The sequence below is a fragment of the Apodemus sylvaticus genome, chromosome 23 (assembly GCF_947179515.1).
Source record: "Apodemus sylvaticus chromosome 23, mApoSyl1.1, whole genome shotgun sequence".
Taxonomy (NCBI): domain Eukaryota; kingdom Metazoa; phylum Chordata; class Mammalia; order Rodentia; family Muridae; genus Apodemus; species Apodemus sylvaticus.
This window is the reverse complement of record NC_067494.1, coordinates 37385603-37407628: the sequence shown is the minus strand read 5'-3', so window position 1 is coordinate 37407628 and position 22026 is coordinate 37385603. Positions and strand designations below refer to the sequence as shown.

General features: G+C 47.3%; 1 protein-coding gene across 3 annotated transcripts in view; it reads right to left on the bottom strand.

Moving 5' to 3' along the window:
* The window catches only part of Scaf8 (SR-related CTD associated factor 8), a 210505-nt gene that overhangs the window by 76169 nt on the left and 112310 nt on the right, over nucleotides 1-22026 (bottom strand). Inside the window, exon 21 of one of the 3 annotated variants that reach the window (XR_007975251.1) lies at nucleotides 19643-19725. The exons of the other annotated variants lie outside the window; for them this stretch is intronic. The gene's annotated coding sequence lies outside the window, so the exon portion shown is untranslated. The remainder of the gene's footprint in view (nucleotides 1-19642; nucleotides 19726-22026) is intronic. 3 annotated transcript variants of the gene reach the window in all.

The window sequence follows — 22026 nt, the reverse complement described above, 5'->3', positions numbered from 1 at the left end:
ATATAAATAAATCTTTAAAATAAAAAAATCAAATCCTCACCCATATTTCAAAATAATAACTTTGTAATTATCCCTCTGACTTATTCTCTATTTTTGGTTTATCCCAACTGTGCCACAGGCTACTAACATCTCTGGTACTTCTTAATCGGCATGGGCAATTTTTATAATTAAGAGACGACGGGCAATCCAACAATGACCGTCAGCTGTGCAGACGCCTGCCCGCTGCTCACCTATGTGGCTGCGTCTTCAGTTAGCTTTCACTGGAGCTACTAAGCAGCCCTGAGGTGGAATTCACTTCCCCTTATCTTGATACACTGTAACTGCTATGGAGCCTCTGCTCACAACACACACATATCCCAGTGTTTTCCCAGGAGGCAGGTGGCTTTGACTCAGCCAGCTCTCTTCAGAAAGATCCCTTTTGGATTTTTTCCTCTTCCCGATAAAACTTCCCAGACTTCAAGTAAATGGAGAGAAAAAAATTCCCTCACCCGCCCCATCCTCTTTCCCTATTTCAGATTTTAGGGAACCCATGTCCAACCTCAAGGTGAATCTGCCCATAGCTGGGAGGGGCCTTGAGCCATTTGTTAAGTTCAGGGACAACAATAAAGTCTACACTCCCCATCTATTTCATACAATGACTGCAGACAAAGAAGACCTAAGCAGTGTCCCCATCAGTCCGAGAGGGGTTCTGGATGAGACTTGGTTCCAATCAGCAGGGACAATTGCTGGGGACAAGGCTGATGCAAAGTTTCCTTTTAAGAACGCTGTAGAGAATGCTCAAACTCCTAACCCTAAGCCCAGTTGCCGTAGGGGCCAGGGAATGCCGTCAAATCCACCAACTAGAAATTCATGGTTAATCACTGCTAGCATAAGTTTATCCCAAATATTGCATGGGATATACTTTCGCTAAAAAGTCTTTCTTGGTTAAGCTTGCATCACTGGGTAGCCTATGTCTTCTCCCTCACTCTACCCAGGGGTGGAGGGGTGGGTGCCCCAAGGACGCTGAGCTAGCGTTACAGGGTGTGTTCATGCATTTACCTGGCAAGTTGGCCCCTGCAGAAATGGGGGTGACGCCAGGGTGTTTATCTTTTGTTACTGATCCCCAGTCATAAACAGTACCCTTCTTTCCTTTGTACACAGTCACTGTGAGCTCATGACTGATGCAGAGAGGAAGGCAGAAGATGACTGAGAGCAGGCAGGACTGAAGGGCTGAGCCGGGGAGGGGTGCTTTAGAGAGCGTGGGGTCTAGGAGAGGCCCCTCCTCTCCCGTAGCAACCCCATCTTTGGGTAAGAAGGTGGGGTCACATGCTGACCAGTGCAGCCTGCTTCGCGGGGACAGCAGGTGCCTGGGAATAAGCTGGCAATGAAGTTCCCATGGCTCCCGCAGCTCCCTCCAGCCCCTGTTCAAAGGGACGAGAACACACGTGGTCACCGGTCCTGGACAAACAGGCACCGGCCCATGAATGCCGGGGACTTCGCCATCCTTTATCTTAGGGATGCGTGCCTGCCTTTGGCTTGCACCCAAGAGCCGATGGAAGGGCTTTTATGTTTATAATCAACAATTTAAAACTTGACATCTTAAATAGAGCCAGGTGCCTCTCCTAACCTGCCTACTTGAAAGCAAACAAAACCCAGCTCGGTTTGCCCAGTTCTGCACATTTTACTCCTTCAGTGGCCAGCAGAGGAGATATGCAAATCAGGCCTGCTAGCCTCAGCCAGGGACCTCTCTTTGGGACTCTTTTATCTCCATCAAGTCCCTCCCTGAGGGGCTGCTATATGGATCTGATCCACACTGGTAGTGGAGATGCTAAACAGGTCACACAGGGCGGATCTGAGGTCAGGATTCTGCTTGAGCCTTCAGGATTTCCTGAGGGCACAAGGTGGAAGGGAGAGATGGTTCACCTTTGACCCTATCCCAGTGCCTCAGGGAGGTCAGGCTGTGGTCAAGTCTTCTTGGGCTTGGCTTGCTCCCTCTAAGCCAGGCAAGGTCCTGGGTTCTAACAACTGGACACTCTAAGGCAATGACCAGGCCAGGCCTCTGTGGAGATCAGGACTGAGGGCTGCCTGAAGGGCCCTCTCCCCTGGGCCGACACTGATCCGTTTCTGGGTGGGTGGAGTGGGCCAGGCTGGTTACATTGATACCCTCCAGGCCTCCCCACTATCACTGCCACAAACGGATTGACAGTATCCGAGCACCTTTCTCTTTTATCTGCGAAATGGCCTTTCAAAAGCAGAATCGTCTTCCTGCAAGGAATCTGTTCTTAGTAACACAGCAATGGTTCCGCTGGGACCATTTTTACAATTGGTGAATCGATCGTTTATTTATTGAATTATTGGTATATGTGTGTGACCGTGGTTGGACGTCAGAAGTCAGCTTTGGTGGTCACCCCTCTGGTACCATCTACCTTGACTTTTGCAACAGGCTTTCCCATCTCGCTCACCGATTTGGCTAGGCTAGCCTGTCAGTGAGCTCTGGGGATCTGCAGGTCTCTGCTTCCCCAGCACGGATCACAAACGTGTGACAGGGCACGTGACTTTTTTCTCAAGAGTTCTAAGGTTAGAACTCAAGTCCTCAAGCCTGCACAAGAAGCGCTTTACTGATTGAGCCATTTCCCTAATCTGACGTAGTTCTTGTCTGAGACAGCTTCTTACAGTGTTTATCCAAGGCTGACTCTGAATTCGAGATCCTCCTGCCGCCCCCACCTTGCGTTGGGCTTACAGATGTGTGCCACCGCGCCCACCGTACCGATCCTTCGATAAACTCTTTTGGGCATCTCGTTAGCAATGATGATATATTCATTGGCTCAGCCTTCTAGGAAGCTTTCCCTCTGCTCAAAGGTCAAACATTAAAATCTTTCCTGCCTGCCTGTTCCGGATTTGCAGAAAGCCACAGGCTGATCTGGAAGTTTGTGTCATTTTTCAAGACCAGAACAGTGCTGAGCACAAAGTCCATCTCGGTACCTTTGCCTTCTTCCAGTTCAGCCTCCCCTCAAGCTCACACTGGAGCCTCTGTCTGGCTCAAGACTCCAGACACCTGTCCCCACTCCCCCATCCCCGTTCCAAACTACACTAGAACTTTGTACAGACACCGCTCTCAAGCCGGCTGTCTGGACGGCTCTCTGCAGCTCTCTCTGTGACTCTGTGGCATCCATCTTGGATTGTGAACTCTCGTCTGCTCATGTTAGATTTAGCGCCTAGAGAGCGTGCGCTCGCTCGCTCCTTCCTTCTTGCCATTATGAGTCACGGCTCTTTACCAGCAGGGCTATTCTACTGACCTTATCACCGGCATGTCTGCCTCTCTCTAGGAAAACTCCATGCGCTACATTTCATCTCTGAGCCCAGAAACATTGCCAGGAGGAGGGCCCAGCCAGACACAGCGTCATGGCAACAAGATGCCATCTTTACTCCTTCTTCTGCCTTTCCTCTCAGCATCCTGGACTGCTGACATTTTCCCAGAGACTTGGAGGAGGGGCAGCTGCTTGGAGGCAAAGCCAGAAAAATCGGAGGTTCTGGAGACGCCAGCGCCCAAGAATTCTGTCCGCTCTTCTGACAAACACCTTGCTACTGACTAGTTTTGTGTCAGGCAAACAGAATTCTCTAGTTTTAGGAAAGAAAACTGTCCAGATTTGGGATTTCAGGTGGTTTAACTTTGTCCACCTTCACCCTATCCTACAATTTCCTACACTGCATTTCTGCATGATTTAAAACTAGGCTGTCAGCTCAGACACAGCCTCCAGCCAGCTTCTGTATCCACGATGAGATGGAGAAAGAGTGCTCCGACAGTTAGCAAAAGTGTTGTGAAAAATTACAAAGATTTACAAAACGGGGATGCTTCTTGGTTGAATTTTTGTTAGGTAAATAGGAGAGAGGTGAACTTAGCAGGGTGAACTGTGTTGGACATGCGTGTTTGGAGCGGGGGTGGGGTGGGGGGTGGGGGGGTCTTGTATGGACGTAGTCTTCATCTAACAGACATCCTCACCACCTAGAACACAGAGCTGGTGGTGACTCCCATTTTTAATAAGTCATGGGTTTTGAATGGACCGGCCAATGTGTCCCGGAGTGAGGTCAGAAAGGTCTCGCCTATTCAGATCCTTGTGGGAGCGATTGTGCTGAATGCCTATAGAACTGTGGCCAGACCTGGGCTCCTGTGCCTCGGAAGATGTATCACTTAACTAATGTGCATATTTGGAGAGTTTCCTAAATATACTATAATGACATATACCAGGTACACATGCTGAACAAATATCACACAGGCGTTGAAAAGGTAATTTTAAGGGACCGTGGAACATGCACAGGTATGCTCAGAGTTCCCTTCACACCTACAGTCACTCAACAAGAGTCTGGACACATACTGAAGTTCTATTTTTAAAACACTGCCATTTGATCCTCATGGTTTCTGGACCAACTACCCAGTCAATAAAAACAGCTTAATTCTGGTCATGGTAAGTTTCTTGGAAATCAGACCTGTATTTGGGATATCAAGCAAAGAGGAATAGTTTGTGTGAGCAGAATAGTGAAATAGATTTAAATGTAAATTTTCTACTTTAGAAAGTTCTGGAGATCAATGGCTTGGCAGCTGCCTGAAACACTTCCACGTTTTAAACTCTGGAGGCTGCGTCTGTTAGCAGTTTCGAGTTCCCATCACAGACTGCCAGTTTGGTGCCAGCAAGCTGTCTTCCAATGAATGTTCCAGAAAACATTTATTTCAAGATTTGTGGAAGGAGACCACGTTTCCCGAGCTTCGGTTATGCGAAACACCGTCGTTATTTCTGCCTTTTGTGAATCTTCCGTGTCCAGGGTTAATAACCAATGCGTTTAAAAAATGTTCTGTTTGCCTTTCCAAAGAGGAGTCTGACTCCAGAATCATTAAGGGGTAAAAATGCTTTTAATCTTTCATAGCCTAATAGATAATGTCATTAAAATATTTAAAGACAGGCGGAGCGATAGCTATGCAGGTGAAGGTGTCTGCTGAACAGGGCGTGGAGGCCAGAGTCTGGTCCCAGAACTTTAGAAAAATGTAAAGCTGAGATATGACAATCACATGTGCACATGTGTGTACACACACACTCCACCATCACCAATAATATTTTAGAAGACATTTAAAACCACTATCACGATGTATGCAACAATTCCTTCTGCAGTCTGCAGTCCCTTGTCTTCTGCCTATAAATGCTCAAAACCCTGCTCCAAGAGGTCTGTTTAGCTTTCTCCCTCCCCTCACAGCCAGCCCCCTGTGCAATCCCTTCCCTACAGTCTGCAGTCTACCGAGAGCATCCCTTCCCTACAGTCTGCAGTCTACCGAGAGCATCCCTTCCCTACAGTCTGCAGTCTACCGAGAGCATCCCTTCCCTACAGTCTGCAGTCTACTGAGAGCATCCTTCCCTACAGTCTGCAGTCTACCGAGAGCATCCCTTCCCTACAGTCTGCAGTCTACCAAGAGCATCCCTTCCCTACAGTCTGCAGTCTACCGAGAGCATCCCTTCCCTACAGTCTGCAGTCTACCGAGAGCATCCCTTCCCTACAGTCTGCAGTCTACCGAGAGCATCCCTTCCCTACAGTCTGCAGTCTACTGAGAGCATCCCTTCCCTACAGTCTGCAGTCTACCGAGAGCATCCCTTCCCTACAGTCTGCAGTCTACCGAGAGCATCCCTACTGGTCAAGCTTCGGGGCAGGATGCTCTCTGCAGACGATGGTGGCGCACAGAGAAGCGCCCACAGTTTCTACGCCTCCCTGATATCTGCCACCAACGTCCTCTTTCTTTTTCTAGCACCTGGAAATGTCAGGTCACTAGACTATTTGTTAAGTGCAGGAGTAACTGAATGAGGCCGGAGCTGAACTGACGGCCAACCCATGTTCATTCTTCAGAGTCGGACAATGAATAAAAATCCGGAAAATGTAGAGTCAGGTATTGATTTCACTTGAAACTGGAAAAAGCGGTTCAAAGTCTGATACTTAGACCCATCCCACCACACCCTAAGTTTTTTTTGGCTTATAGAAAATCACCTGTAAGCTTTGTAGACATGCGAATCAAGCAGCAGCCAAAGCTACAAAACCAGAGAGCATCCTGGACAGGCCAACCAGGGCACTGAAATCAAAGCACTGCCCGAAGGCTGGCAGGCAGTTCTACGAACTTCCCCCGCAGAGAGTTAGCAGTATATAGGTATTCGAGAACCTGCTATTAATGGAACACTACAGGAGAGGTGAGACAGAGAAACTGAGGCTCACAGGCACATGCTGGTCTGGCTTCCTGGCAAGCCCTTACACAGGCCGTCACACGTTACCACAGAGCTATGGGAGCACTGGACGGGAGGCAGAGGCAGAGAGCTGGTCACCACACTCTGGGACTGTCAGTGGTCTATGTGCATGGCTCTGAGCTATGAAACTGTTGCTGGGCAGAGCAAGGTTCGGGCGGTCCGGAACCATGGGGATTTCTGTGGGGTTTGCCTGTGTTGAAGTTGGGGGTCAGTCATGGGGACAGAGTGGACATTACATCCTTTTTGCCTCTTTTTAAAACTCAGGTTTGGAGACGTGGGTTTCGGTGACTTGAGAACTAAATGTCTACATTTTAATGCTTGAGTTCCATGGTTGGTGTGCCGGACCTGTCTGCCCAAGGAAGACTATTCCACAACTACCTCCGGTTGACCTGGTAGAACGCTCTTAAATTCAACTGCCACAACACTCTTTTGATGAGACAGAGCATTGGCCATTAGTTGAGAACCCTGGTTAGACCCACAACTTGAGGAGCCTGCACACCGGTGGTAGGAACTGGCTGTTATAGCCCACGTAATCTGTAATAAACAGTTTCCTTCTCTTCCTGTTTTTGTGAGATGTTAAAGTGTTCAGTATGGGAGAAATAAGCCCCAGAGAGACGTATTAGTGACGTAAGGCAGGTGGAAGGCCGGGTCTTGACAGCCAGTCTGATGGTGGCCTAGGAGACCAGCCTCTATCATGATTGGGCTAGCCTTAACAATGCACGGAGCCGTTCTCTGGGCTTGGGTCCTGTTGCGATGTGATCAGCTGCCTCAAACTCCCGCCACAGTGAGTTCCCCGCCACGGTGGACTCACAGCAAAGGGGAAAGTAACGGATACACCCAACTTTCAAAGTTCTTTGTGCTCCATCCTACCTTTGAACCCAAAATGCGATATGGTATCTGATACGGAAGGAGGCTCCCTCCTAGCCTCTGGCGGTTGGGAGAGAGGGGAAGATATGGTGCTACCTTGGTGTGAGGATTCACAATAAATGCTGTTAATTGGGACACAGGCAGAACGGCTCTTTCCTCCAAAGCTAAAGATGCATTGCCACAAAACATCCACACCCTCTTCCCCATGAGGAAACTGCTAATTAAGGTCAAAGTCTACGAGAGTTTGGACAGCCTTCTGTGCATAACAGAAGACTCCCTTCATTAGCAGGGCTTCTCCTTCTCAGACCTTGTCTGGGGAAGGCAAAACCCCTATACACACCTTTACCAGAGGAAGGCCACAGAGATCAGGATCAACTTCCTTTCTCTGGATAAGAACCCAGTTCAGCTAACACCTGGGTTTCCTATGCTAATGAGGCATTTCACAGTTCCCCCTCCCCCAAACTATATAAGCCTTGACGAATCAGATTCAGTATAGCTGGTCTTGGTGTGTCGGTGTGTCTTATTCACCACCATACATACCTACAGGCATCATCCACGAGGTCAGGGAGAACCACACTGCCCCATGCACACCCCAAGTGGGTACTTGTCGTTGTTCTGTGGCATGCTTAGAATGTCTAAATTACTGTTCTTCCCTCCAATCCATGTGGAGGAGATGCTAGCCCTTCTCTGTTATTCTCTCGGGTTGCCAGTCCTCGCCACACGCCCTTTGGTCTGTCACTCTGCTAGCCTGGTGACATGCAAGACACACACACACGGATGAAAGACCTCCCACCCCAAACATAAACACGTGCAGCCTGGCCAGAGTTTTCCCTTAGATGGCCAGTTGAGTTTTCTGGTAAAGTGAAGGGTACATTACCAGGTGTTCACTGGCAGGCTCATAAGCGCAGACAACCTAAACTTTAACAGGATGTAAAGGGTTCTTAGAAGTGATGATCATTTTCATCTGAGAAAATGAAGAATGGTCATCTTAAATAGTATTTCCTGGGGGGAATACAGGAAGTGTATAGAACCCTCCAGAATAATGTGGTTTTATAAGTGTCCTCAGTGCTAAACACAAGAACACAGACTGTAATTAACAGTTGGCTTCCCGATGTCAGACACTGACCACTGGAAACAGGTCGGGATACAACAGACTCACTTCCATTTTTATTTTTCCAGAGTCCTCCAGACTGGCATGCACACAATGCCTTCCGCTTGTTCCTCAGAGGGATATACAACACACACACCCACAGGCTGGAGAAATGAAAAATGGCAAATCTACTTAAATCTTGTGTCTAGCTCTCTGTAAATAAAGATCTGCATGGGCTAAAGACTTACAGACTAGTGAGAGAAAGGGCAGAGAGACCTTGTCAAGAAAACTAGCTAGGGTGTCCTTCCTCTTCCAAAGCAGAACCAAGGCCTTTCCTTCAGTAGATAAAGTAAACATTTATTTCCCTATCACCCAATTCATCTCTCCTGGATTATCCAAGGCTCTACCACAGGAGACAAAAACTCTCATGTCTACAGGCAGACACTGTGACACTGGACTCTCTCAAGTCAAGGACTGTTTGTGTGTGGGCAAGGGCTGTGGACAGTCACAGGAACGCACTGAGGAAGGGCCTAGAGGGAGGCTATGCTCACCATGTACCTGGCCCTTCAGACCAATGTCTAAATGAGAGAGCTGTCGCCAGTTCTAGTGACACCATGCTAGGATTTGATGTGCACTGTCTGCTGCCACCACCAACAGTCCCTCGAGGGACACTCTGCTCTGGCCTGGTTGCTTGGGCAGAGGGAAGCCAGACTCAGGACAATGGCATAGTTCCAGAATCCTCAAGATAGCGGTGTGGCAGATGATGCCTTCGAATTGGAAGCCATGGTTCTGTCAAACGACCTTCGCTCTGAGTTTCAGGTAAAACGGGCTTGCTACTGTTTTCAACCCAACAACAAAAATCAACGTGCTTAATTATGTCGGGAGAAAGTCAGTGTCTCCAAATGATGGAGACAATTAAGCAGAACACGATGCGGAAGAACAGTTGGTGCTGAGGGAGAAAAGGCTCTGTACGAAGCGTTCACAGGCGCCACAGAGCGAAGCAACAGCCACACACTCCCTGGGTTCCTCAAATTAGAAAAGGCAGCTCCCTGTCAATCAACCAACCAACCAATCAAAAAGGGGGGGAGGGGCAGGCTCCAGGGTGGCACAGGGATCCCCATCTGAGTTCAGGACTAAAGTCCAGTCATGAAAATTAGCGTGGGGGCTGGGAAGATGGCTCAGCGGGGTAAGGGGGGCTGGTTATGCAAGCATGAGAACCTGAGTCTGGGTCCCCGGCATCCATTAAAAATCTGGCACAGTGGCCCACGGATCCCTATCCCTAGTGCTGAGGTGGGGAGACAGGCGAGATCCCAGAGACTTACAGTCCCACCAGCCTACTCAAAACTGTGAGCAGCGACAGTGAGAGGCCATGCCTCAAAAAAAGGAAAGTGAGGTTGAGCAGTGAGAAAAACACCACAGAGTTAACCACTGGCTCCACAGTCTCCCACTTGGGCAAGTGCGCATGCGCGCGGATACATGCACGCAAGCATGCATGCTCGCACAACTCCTAATGCAGAAAGAAACAGGTCACTTGCCTACAGCGAACATGAAATGGCAGGTACAATGTAGAGAAATGGAGCGGCCAGCACAAATTTTCAGAACTACAACTGCCCTTGGAATGCAAATCCCAGCTGGGCCTGGTGGTGCAGCCCTTTAATCCCAGAGCCCAGAAGGCAGAGGCTGGCGGATCTCTGAGTTTGGAGCCAGCCTAGTCTATATAGTGTGTTATAGAACACAGAGAAACTTGTCTCAAAATAAAATAAAATAAAATAAAATTTTATATATACACACACATATATATATATGTATATAGTAGTGGTGGCTTGTTCTATCTATTTCAGACTTTGTACAGATGCTAAATACAGAAGAATATCAAATGCTAAGGGTCCCTCCACAGGATCTCACCACAATATGTTGGTGAGAAAAAGATCATTAGAGAATACAACTTCAAGAGTATTTCCCCCATACAATTACCCTCTCTCATTTACTGGGCAAGAGTCCCAAGTTAGAATCTTCAAGATAAATAGAAAAACAAACAAAAAACCCCCAAAAGCAAAAAACCATCTATCTATCTATCTATCTATCTATCTATCTATCTATCTATCTATCTGTGTATTAATTATACATTATATTTTATAATGGAATTTATTCTGTTTACTGGTTAATTAGCATTTTTAAAATGGAGAGAAAAAAAGGAAAACAAAACACTTTCTTTTTTTTCTATTAAAAACACATTTTTTCTTCTATTAAAAAAAAAGAAAGATGAAAACATTGGTCAGGGACTGGGGGTGTAGCTCACTTCTGTAGAGTTTGCTTAGAATGCATGAAGTCTGGGTTTCAATTCCCAACACCATGCAAACCAGGCCGCGCCAGGCCAGGCCAGGCATGGTAGCTGATACCCGTGATTCTAGCATTCGTAAGGCAGGGGCAGAAGATCAGAAACTCAAAATCATCCTAACCTATACTTCCAGTTAGAAGGCAGCCTGGGCTACATGATCCTGTCTCAAAGAAACGAAACACAAAACCGAGTAGGGCATGCTCTCCGAGGCACATGCCCCCCCTTACAGCTTATTCTTAAATCATTTCTCTCCCCTATAGGTGTAACTCTTACTGCAGGAGAATTCTAGAAAACCCATTACATCTCAAAATTCTTATTCGTTTTCATACACATTTCAGTGATAAAAGATGGGTGTTTCCTCCTCATTGGAAACACTATCATACTGGAATGAGAGAACTTTACCAGGACAGACTCATCTCAGCTCTGTTACTGCATCGCTGGACACAGGAGGAAAATCTACAGGACAGTTAGCTAGCTGGTGGAGCAGGTGATGGTAGTGCCCAGAAGTAAGTCTCCATGCAGTTAAGACAGTATGTTTACTAATAGAAGCTCTGGGCCTGGAGGAATTAGTCCGTATTACTCTGTATAAACTGCCTAGTGAATACTATCGTGTATTTGTTTGGGGGAAAACAGAATGGGAGAAGCTGTATGAGTGATTCTGATACACGAGTGTACAACACGCAGGAAGTGGGCCTGTGGTACCTTCACACGGGCACATCAGCAGCCTCCACGGGCCTGCCTCACATTCGCGCAGCAGCAGGTCAGACAACACGAGCATTTTACAATATATATTTTATAACCGACTTTGCTAATTTTTCTAAGTGTTGCCAGACATACTTTAGAATTTAAACTTTCCTGTTCCAGGGCCATTACCAATAGGATGAGATGGGAGGGGATCTTCCACCTCTCTGTGGAAATGTTAAGGGGCATAAGTAGCCCAACCCCTTGATTTCAATTCAGCATATTCTCAGACAGTCCTGGTCTGGCATTCTGGGCACTGGGCAGTTGGCTCGATAGCGAAGAGCACTGGCTGTCCTTCCAGAGGACCTGGGTTCGGTTCCCAGCACCCACAAAGCAGCTGACAACCATCTGTAACTCCAGTTCCAGGGGATTTGGCACTCTCTTCTGGTCTCCATGGGCACCAGGCAAACATGGGGTACACAGATGTACACACAGGCAGAGCCCTCATATACATGAGATAGATAGATAGATAGATAGATAGATAAGATAAGATAAGATAAGATAAATGATAGATAGATGATAGATAGAAGATAGATGAATAGATATATAGTAGATAAGATAGATGAATAGACAGATGATAGACAGACAGACAGTGGATTAGATAGATAGATAGATAGACAGTGGATAAGATAGATGAATAGATAGATAGAGAGAGAGAGAGAGAGAGAGAGACAGACAGAGGATAAGATAGATGAATAGATAGATAGGTAGATAGATAGATAGATACACAGACAGATAGATAAGATGGATAGATTGGATGGATGGATGGATGGATGGATGGATGGATGGATGGATGGATGACTGCATGGGGAGTTAATAGATAATAGATGAACGGGTAGAAATTAGTGCATGAAATCACTAAGTAAACTAGAGAAATGTCAACCACATAGTTCCTCACTGGTGAGGAATCTAAAACCACTGGCGGAAGGAACTGAACCAGCAGAGCATCAAGCCCACACTCCTCTAACAACGGTTTCAGCCACAGAGACGAAAAGAATATATCGCAGCGCTGTGCTCCCTCAGCCACGCCCTCATCATCTTGGTTCTAGGCTATTATTGTTGGCGTAACTGCCTATTGGACTCGCATGACTTCTGTAACGATGAGATCAAATGTGTAAGTTAATTTTTTAAAACTAGTCCTCACAATTTGCGTAACTGAGACTGTGGTGGTTTGAACGAAGGTGGTCCCCGTACGCTCACAGAGAGTGGCAGTATTGGAGGTGTGGCCTTACTGAAGTAGGTATGGTCTAGTCAGATGTGTCCCTGGGGGTGGGGTGGGGGGACTTTGGGGTTTTGGAAGCTCCAGCCAGGCCCAGTGTCATGCCTGCCAACCTGGCGTAGAACTCTCAGCTCCTTCTCCAACACCATGTGTATCTACATGCTACATGCTTCCAGCCATGATGACAAGGGACCAGACCTCCGAACTGTAAGCCAGGCTCTATTAAGTGTTTTCCTTTCTAAGAGCTGACATGGTCATGGTGTCTCTTCACAGCAGTGCAACCCTAACTGGCACAGACATGTATAGCTATTTCACGTTATTCTTTGAACTTATGCCAGGGCCTAGTGTTTGCACATTCTTGGATCCCAAACCCACCATCAAAATGTTACCAAAGACTTATAGCACAGGCAGGCCCCTGCCACGGTTCATTTTGCTTGATTCCTCACTTAAAAGACTCGGAGTATAAATGTCTTCTTCCATTGAAGTTTTTTAAAGATGTGGTTTATTTTTAAATTGGCTTCTGAGACCCAAATGCCAGACTTTGGAAGCAATGCCCCAACTGTCACACACAGCTGTCAAGTGCAGCTCAAAGGATGGCACAGGATGGCAAAGACAGGGTCTTGGTCCTTAGAAAGCAGAATGCATGGGGCTCTTGGGAGGTGGGATGCTGGCTGAGAGATGCCATCTGGGCAGAGCTGAGCCTGCGCACCGAGGCCAGCCTGAGAACGACGAAGCTTAACAGTCTCCTCACTACAATCTCTGCAACGAAACTAAGCCAAGCCCTTAGCTGCCAGCCTCAGGGAAGCTGAAAACTGTCCTGCTCTGAAGGAACCCACTGGCCACCCTTAGAAAGGAGCAAAACATCACACTCCGCAAGTTTGTCAGACTTCCCTGACCTTAAGTGAGAACACCACACGGCCACCCTTCCCAAGTCCCTGTCGCTAGGAACCTGCCAGAAGAGACGGACTGCTATTCTTATTGCTATATACGTGATCAGCAGATGAATACAGAACTCAGACGCAGGTAGGATTCTGCACCTTTCCGCAGGCTGTTAACACGAATCCACTCATCTTAGGCTGAGGTATATGAGAAAGTTGGGAAACGACCTATGCGTCTCAGGAGGGGTTGAAGTGTACAGTATTTTAACTAGCAAGATATAAAGTGTCTGTTTGCAGGCTGGGGATGACGGGCAAGCTCATTTGCAATCCCGGCACTACCACAGTGAGACGGGAGGTGGAGACTGGACAGCTCCTGGCCAGCCCATCTAGAGTAGCACTGTGGTAGAGACACAGAGAGGCCCGGCCTCCACAAGAATGAAAGAGAGAAGCAATCCCAATATGTCTCATGGAATGCCTATGCCCAGTGCGCGCACACCCACCCACACACCCACCCCCACACCCCCACACACCAGGTATTTTCAAAGCTGAAAACAAAGCAAACCCACTTGCAGACCAAAACACAAAACTGACAGGCATATAAACTTACAATTAGTGACTATGAAGAAAAACTCCTATCGCTGATGTCACCATCAGCAGAATAATAAGATAATTCACAGGCCTGGAGAGCCGGCCCCACGGTTCGGTTCGGAGTGCCGACTGTCTTGCAGAGGGGACCCGGGTTGCATTATCAGTAGCCACACGGCTGCTCACGACTACCTGTAGCCAGTTCCCGGAGCTCTAGTGCCTCCCTTGGGCCTCTGCAGGCACTGCACACACTTGATGCACACACTTGATGCACAGGCACGCACGCAAGTAAGACAAAGCCTTAAAAGACGCAACTGTAATCTTTTAAAAGATTTAAAGGAAATAGGACAATCGAGTAAGTTCCGTCATGGTGTCATATTCGAGACACTTTGATCCAAATCCGGTAGAGCGGATGTTAGGGACAGAGCATGGCGTCAGGACGGGGGGGGGGGGGGGGGGGGGGGAGAGTGTTGCTGTCCTTGACTCTGCTCAAGCCAGCTGTGTGACCTGAGGAGGTGCACTCTGAGCTCACCTGTGAGGGGCACTCTCTCACCCATTCTCACAGGGTTGTTAGGAAAAGAAAATGAGTTGCAAAGACCCCAGCCCAGCAGAGGCTCAGTGCACGGCGATGAGCAGTATTATTCTTTAGTAGCGTCAATAAACATAACTCAAGGGACTGGAAGGATGGCTCAGTGGTTGAGGGTAGTGGCTGCTCTTGTAGAGGACCTGGGCTCTATTCCCAGCACCTATATGGCTGCTTACAACCACCTGCAACTCCAGTCCCAGGAGATCCGACAGCCTCTTCTGCACTCTGTGGGTACTTCATGCATGTGAGACACATGTAGGCAAAACATGTATGCAGATAAAGTACATATGCACATAAAGCCAAGAAGTACAAAGCACATCACTTGCCAAGCAAGCATGGGGATTAGAGTTCGAATTCCCAGCACCCATGCAGATGACAGGGGGCTATCCTGTGGTCTCTGGCTTGATCCCACAGCAAGCTGGTTGGCCAGACTAGCTAATATGGAGACATCTGGCCTGTCCCTTCCATGTTAAGTGGAAAATCACTAAGGAAGATACCCGGCATCACCTCTGGCCCCCACATGCATGTGTGTGCGCACACACACACATACACACACACACACACACACAAATATACACACACACTCGTCCTGACTCTAGGTTTCTCCGATGATAAATGTAAACTGAAATGGAGGCTGCCCAGTTAAGTATGGATTTCAGTCACTCTTACATTAAAATGCATTTTCCCTGAAATTTGAGTTTAAGAGGGCGTCTGCCTGTTGTTTTTTAGGAACTGGCAACCCCAGCTGTAAGACCCTTTCTGAGTCCTTCACCCGTGGAACTCGAGTGGAAACTGACTTTTTGTTATTGTTCTGGAGACAGTGCGTATGTGCATGCATCTCATGATGTACCCCAGGCTGGCCTTCACCTGGAGGCAATCTCCCTACCTCAGCATTCCAAATGCCGAGCTGCTAGCTGCGGGTGTGTGCCAAGTGCCTGCAGGAAAACTAACACCACCTCTTCATCTTCGCATAAGTTAAGTTTCCTCAGGTTCCCAAGGAGTTTTTATTCCCTGCTGTTAGCAGGTACTTGCTTGACGGGCGGTGGTGGCACACGCCTGTAATCCCAGCACTCTGGGAGGCAGAGGCAGGCGGATTTCTGAGTTCGAGGACAGCCTGGTCTACAGAGCGAGTTCCAGGACAACCAGGGCTATACAGAGAAACCCTGTCTTGAAAAAACCAAAACCAAAACAAAAAAAGCAGGTACTTGCTCTAAATGGCTGGCGTCTTCACTCTGCTTTTTGGGGAGGATGCCTGTAGAACTGCACTGCCATCAAAGCTGTGGTTGTCCTCAGTCCCCGCCCCTCCTCCCATTTTCAAAATCCAGGCAAATCCAAGAGGATTTGCAAAGCCTCCCTCTCCATTACCACGGGGAGCACAGCAAGCACCTGTCACTGTCCCCTCTCCTTTCCGAGTTAGCAAACGAGAGTTCTTACTTGGGGAATCTCCTGAGGGCCCTACTTTCGGCTATAACACATGAAGTTGCTGAGTCCCAAGATGACTTCATTCAAGGATCTCAGACAGTACAGGGCTCTAGCCCCAGCCTCACGGCCTGTTGTCCCATCAGGAAGACAAGGTCTGCCGCTCTGAAGGAATGTCAAGGCCTCATGGAGATGGTGAGCGCCTGTGGCTGAATCCTGCCTGCTAGGCACAGGTATAACCTTACCACATCAGGCATCGCAGCAAGGCTACCCTGGCTAAGGAAGAGCCGTCGAGGCTCCTCCACAACCTCCCAGTGACTTGCTCACTAGTGCCAGGTCTTCGAGAACCGTGCTGGCTTTTCTCGACACAGAGCTGCCTCCTTGTTCTGCTCTATGGAGACACATTGTGGCTTCCGCCTCTCAGGGAAACTTCTGAATAGGCTCCTAGTTCTTGCGGCTGGGTTGTTGCATGAATGGCTTTGTGTCGACACGCTCCCTGTTCTCAACAATGAATACAAGATGGCGGAGGCCTGGCCTTTCGTGGCAGGCTTCCTGCCCACACCTGACACAGATGCTGAACAAAAGTTTGGTAAAGTGTCTAAAGGTCTGGTAAGAGGAAAAAAAGGGAGGACCACTTTCATCTCTCTCCCATTCAATCCCGTTTCCCTCTGCTTTGCAAGGTGCTTAAGAATGACCGCCCACTGCGACTGGGGCCTGGGTCTCCTAGAGTCTACTACCTTTAATCCTCTTTCTTTTCAAAATCTAGTAACTCGAACAGCAGATCCAGAGCGTTCTGGGCTTTCCGTATCTCAGCTGCTCTCTTACATTCTGGAGAGCTAGCTACACACAGCCGCTGAGCGCTGACCAGCTATTCCACCAGGGGCAGGCAGCGAGCTCAGCTCCAAAGGCAAGGTTGCTTTTCCCTTACCTAGGTCTTGGAAACAACCCTAATGGGACTCACTGAGTCACAAAGGGGACAGGTGGGGACGCAGAAGACATGAAAGCGGTGGGAAGCTTAGCTGGGAACAGGAAGGGCAGGAAGGTTAGCCAGAGGGTTGTGACAGGGACAAAAGTGACTAACAGGTGAATTTGATGTAAATGTAAGAAAACTTGTGCTAATGAAACCCATTGTCGTGCATCATTAATATCTAACAAATATTTAAATGATCAAAGTTTGAGAAATATTGTGGTCTGACCTTTTACGTGTAGAACAGATGTGTGCAGGTGTGGTGTCTGAGCGTGAATCACTGAAAGGGTAAGGGGGAATAATAATGCTTTCCTTCTGACCCAGCACAAGCACAGCCCTCCTCATCAAGGCTGGAGGGGGAGGGAAAGGCAGGGAGGAGGGGAGAGGGTCTGGGACCCACCTCAGAGGCCACCTCTATTATGACTCCCGTGTCCCGTTACTTGTACTGTAAGGGAGTGAGTGTGCCTGTGCCCTGGGCTTTATCCACTCAACCGTGAGTGCTTTGAGTGACACACCTGACCTCTGGCAAGCCACGAGGAGACTTTGCACCCTTCCCTTTGCCCAAGTCAGCCTTTGCCATGGCTGGTTCATCCTGGGTGTCCCGGAAGGACACTGCTTCATCCCGGGACAGACAGGTGAGTCCAGTCAGTTGTCTGGCTATAGGATTGCCTTGAAATCGCCCCGGAAACTGCTCAAGAGCAAAGATCTGTTTTATTTCCACGTGTGCCTGGTCCTCACGTAGCTGCTGAAATGAATGACCGAATGAATGAACTAACTGTTGGGAAAAGAATCTCAGGCTAGAGTCAAGTTGAAAGCTTAGTAAATGAATAGATACATTTTAGAGCTTCCATATACCAGGGGGAAAAAAAAGACTGCATAAATTTAAGAAATAACTTCCTTCAAATACTTCCATTAATATCTAATAAAAGCACTGTAAGATTGAAGTTTTAGAAATAAAATTTCAATAAATCTCAATATTAAAAAAATTTTACAGATACCCATTTCAGAATTACTGAAATGTATCTAAATATTCCTCAAGGCAACTTCCCTGAGTTTCTGTAAAAGACTATTGATCAAACAAACTTCAATACAACATCAAGCAGAAAAATTAAAATAAGCTGGGAAAGTACTATTTCATATACAATAGTCTTATGTACTAAACTTATAAAATGCAGAGAATACTGAAAATCAATTATTTGTTTTGCCCCTCTCCAATCCCCCCACCCCATCATTTAACTTTTGAGATAATAACATATTCCAAAAAAAGTCCTTGCTTTCCCCCAAACCCTGGAGCATCTGAGTAAACGGACTTGGCCTGGCTCTCTGAATCTCAACTGTCAATACAGTACGGTCTCGCAGGGGATAGCTAATGGACACAGTTTTTAACACCTCATCTTAGAAATATCAGGCTCTTTAGTTAATGGAGGAGGAACTGCAGTTTGTGGACTCTGTCTCCTCTAAGGAATCTGTACCATCCCTACAGAAACCCCCCTAGCTCAAGCGTCCAACAACAGACTGTAGTGAACTGGGCATGTCATGCCTCAGGACAACTGGTCTACCTCACCTACCCATAGGCAATGCCTACAGACAAATCAGAGCACCGGCTTTAAAAATCCATTTTAAAAGTTGACAGCCAGCCCCACGCCTCCAGACCACATAGAGACTACAAAAGATGGCTTAGCAGGTAAGAGAGCCAGCCACCAATCCTGACAACATGAGCACAACGAACCCGACTCCTCCAGGTCGTCCTCTAACTCCAGATGCATGTCCTGGTGTGTGTGAGCCCTCACACGAATACAAGTAATTAAGATTTTTTTTTAAAAAAAAATTACTTAAAATGCTCCCGTGACACACATTGGGCTGCCTCACCCAGAACTGGTATATGGGAACTTTCAATTACAGAGACTTTGGTGGCCAGATTTCTGTTTTATATAAATGTACAGAGCCATATTTGGGATCATAGCATGGTAGGAACTTGACATTGGCCAAGGACAATTCCTGGCTTCAGGTAGGAATCTGCCTTTAGGACATAATAGGGAAGTAGGTTAAAGCAGGAATTTTTATCCTAGGGTGGAGAAGCTCAGAGAAGGTTAAGCTCTTTGTTCCTCCAGGTCTATGAATTCCTGAATTAAGCAGGTGACCCACCCAGCTGCCGCCAGAGCAGCAGAGACAAGGACCGCCAAGCGAAGCTAGACGATTTCTGCTGGAACTCAGCCCGGAGTCTGAGGGGGAAGGGCTTGCCCAAACTGTTAAAAGGTCTGACCGCCATTAAAGTTGGGGCCTTGATCAGTGAAACATTGTCCTGGCCTTCTTTCTTTTCGCCCCTTCCCCATCCATCCCTCAGCTTCTGTTCCAGCAACCCAGTTCGTAGTAGCTGCAGGCAGTTAAGGAATACAACATATAAATGGGACCATTATTGTTCTGAATTCTTGAGTTGAACACCATTTCCTTAAAATCAACAAGGCAGATTTCTAACATGAAAAAAAAAATTCACCAGTATATTGAAATATTACCATGAAATCTTATATATACACACATATATGTATATCATGTGTATATATAAGATACACATGATATACATATATGTGTGTGTGTATATATATTATATATATAAATATATATATATATCATGTCTTCCATTGGAACCACAACTCTTGAATACATAATAGATAAATAGTAACACATCAACACAACTCACTAAGAAGGGTAGCTGCAGGTGATTACTCCAGAAGAGAATATTGGACCAGCAGAGGGAAGCTCACTGAATAAGCACAGGAACAACTTCAAAGAAAAAAGAGGAAAAAGAAAACTTAAGTAATTAGTGGTCATATACCTATCTTGTTCCTTGATATGGAATCAGAAAAAAAAAAAAAATAACCCTATGGGTTAATTAGAGAGAACACAAAATAAGCTCTTTTGATCCCTAGGGTGTTAGAATTATTATGCCCTGTTCTGCTTGGAGTTTACTTAGAAAGTTGACGTGATCAGCAGCTTGAGTGCTCCCTGCATCCCAGGGCTTCAGGCTTTTAGGGTGCTACCTTGGTTGACCGCATCAGGAGGCTGGTGCTCTCAAACCGGTGCGCGGAGAAGGTAGCTACGAGGGCACCAGAAAGAAGAGGGGCAGACCGGGTCTCAGTCGTCACCCAGGTGAAGATGGTGGCACTGGAAGGACCCGAGAGCATCAGCGTGTCCTGTGCCACTGGCTGCGGTAGCATGTGCTAAGTCCCAGGCATGTCGCTTCCAGTGCGCTCCTCTTACCGAGACCACCAGGCTAGCCCGAGACTTACACAGCGTGGCTATCTTTTAAGGGACTCTCCCAGCAGACACCTCAGAGACTAACAGGGCAGGAGTGATGAGCACGTGACTGCGAGGGAGGCAGCCAGCACGCAACTCAGCTCAGCACGCATGCGCGTGGGATCAGCTGACTTGCCCACGTCTGTGATGGGAAGATGTCAATGACTGCATAGAGCTTCATCCACTGGCAAGGGGATGCGTTTAAGGGTGACTTTGTGGAGTGGGAGGCGTAAGCCCTCAGACATAGCAGTGATAACTGGCTCTAAGGCACCACGGCAGCCCTGGTCGCCTTCCACGGGGGCACAGTGACCTCTACTGGCAGAGACACACAGTGCTGATGTGATTCTCTCCCCTAAGCATACCAAGAAGGCCACAGGGGTGCGAGCATTCGTGCAAACAACAGAAAGAACCGTACAGCACTTCAGAAGTGAATCCTGCAGGCAATCCAAAACACTGCCAAAGTTATCGAAGCAGCTGTAGAAATATTTTGGAGGTGTCTCCGGCATGACTGGTTTCTACAGGCACCAGCCACAGAACCAAAGCATTCATCAAGATGTGTTGCAACTCCCCAAGGCCAACTTTCTCGTGAACGTTTGTTCTCCTGTTTCAAACCAACGGTTAAAGCTCTGGACTTTTCCTTTAATTCCTAACACTTGCCAGAAATATACTGTAGACATTGCCAAGTTTATATATGGTAACTTGGGATAATTAAATGCAACCTGGATAGGAAAAAAAAATATCAAAAGACATACCTCACCCCGAGCCCCTGAAGCTCCACCATGTAACATGGGGACACATGTGTGCCCGAGACGGGAGTACACGTGTCCAAGAACAGAGGAGGGCATTGTTCTTAAATCTCACGGACTGAAATAATTTCCTTAATAACTTTGTTTTTTATAAGAGAATGAAGTGGTAAAGAATAAACACGGTGATGTATAGTAAAAGTCCATCCTGACATTAGAGAAATAACAGTTTCTTTTAACCCTCCCTGACTTTTTTTTCTGCTTTTGTTTTTATCACACACAAATAAAAATAACTGCAGTCTGGTGAGTCCACCTCTCCACGGAAAACAGACACGGCTTGGGCTGCAAAGACGGCTCAACGGTTAAGAGACTAGACTCACTTCCAAAATATCAGAAAGACGCCTAGGTACAGAGCTTACTGAGAGGAATAGGGAAATGAAGGTGTCCTTACTTAACTTTGTAAATACGCCAGCTTTTCATTATTCCTATTTGCTACTAGGCTTGTATTTGCTGCCGTATTTACAAGATAGGACCAGAGACCCAATGGCAACTCAAACACCACCCTTGATTCAAGGAACAGAAGCAGAACATTTCAAACAACTCTTCCTTAAAACACAAAGCTTTTCATCAGTACTGTAAGGCGTATCAGTGATCAGTGTTCTACCTCCCTCCGGCAACACCACCTGCAGCTGAAGCACTCCTCTCCTCTCCTCTTAGACCAGCAGACCCATGAGTCATGAGCCCTTTGGGGATCCGAGACCCCTTCCCAGGGGTCACCTAAGACCATTGGAAAACACAGATATTTGTAATACCACTCATAGCAGTAGCAAAATTACAGTTATGAAACAGCAATGGAATGATGTTTATGGCTGGGGGTCACGGCAGCATGAGGCACTGTAGTAAAAGGTCACAGAATTAGGGATGCTGAGAACCACTGGGCTAGACAATGGGATGAGACGGGAAATTATGCTTCTGGGTCAAGGGCTATTGGCATTATCAGGAATGCAAACAATTCCGATAAGTTACCCAGTGCCTTCAGGATGCG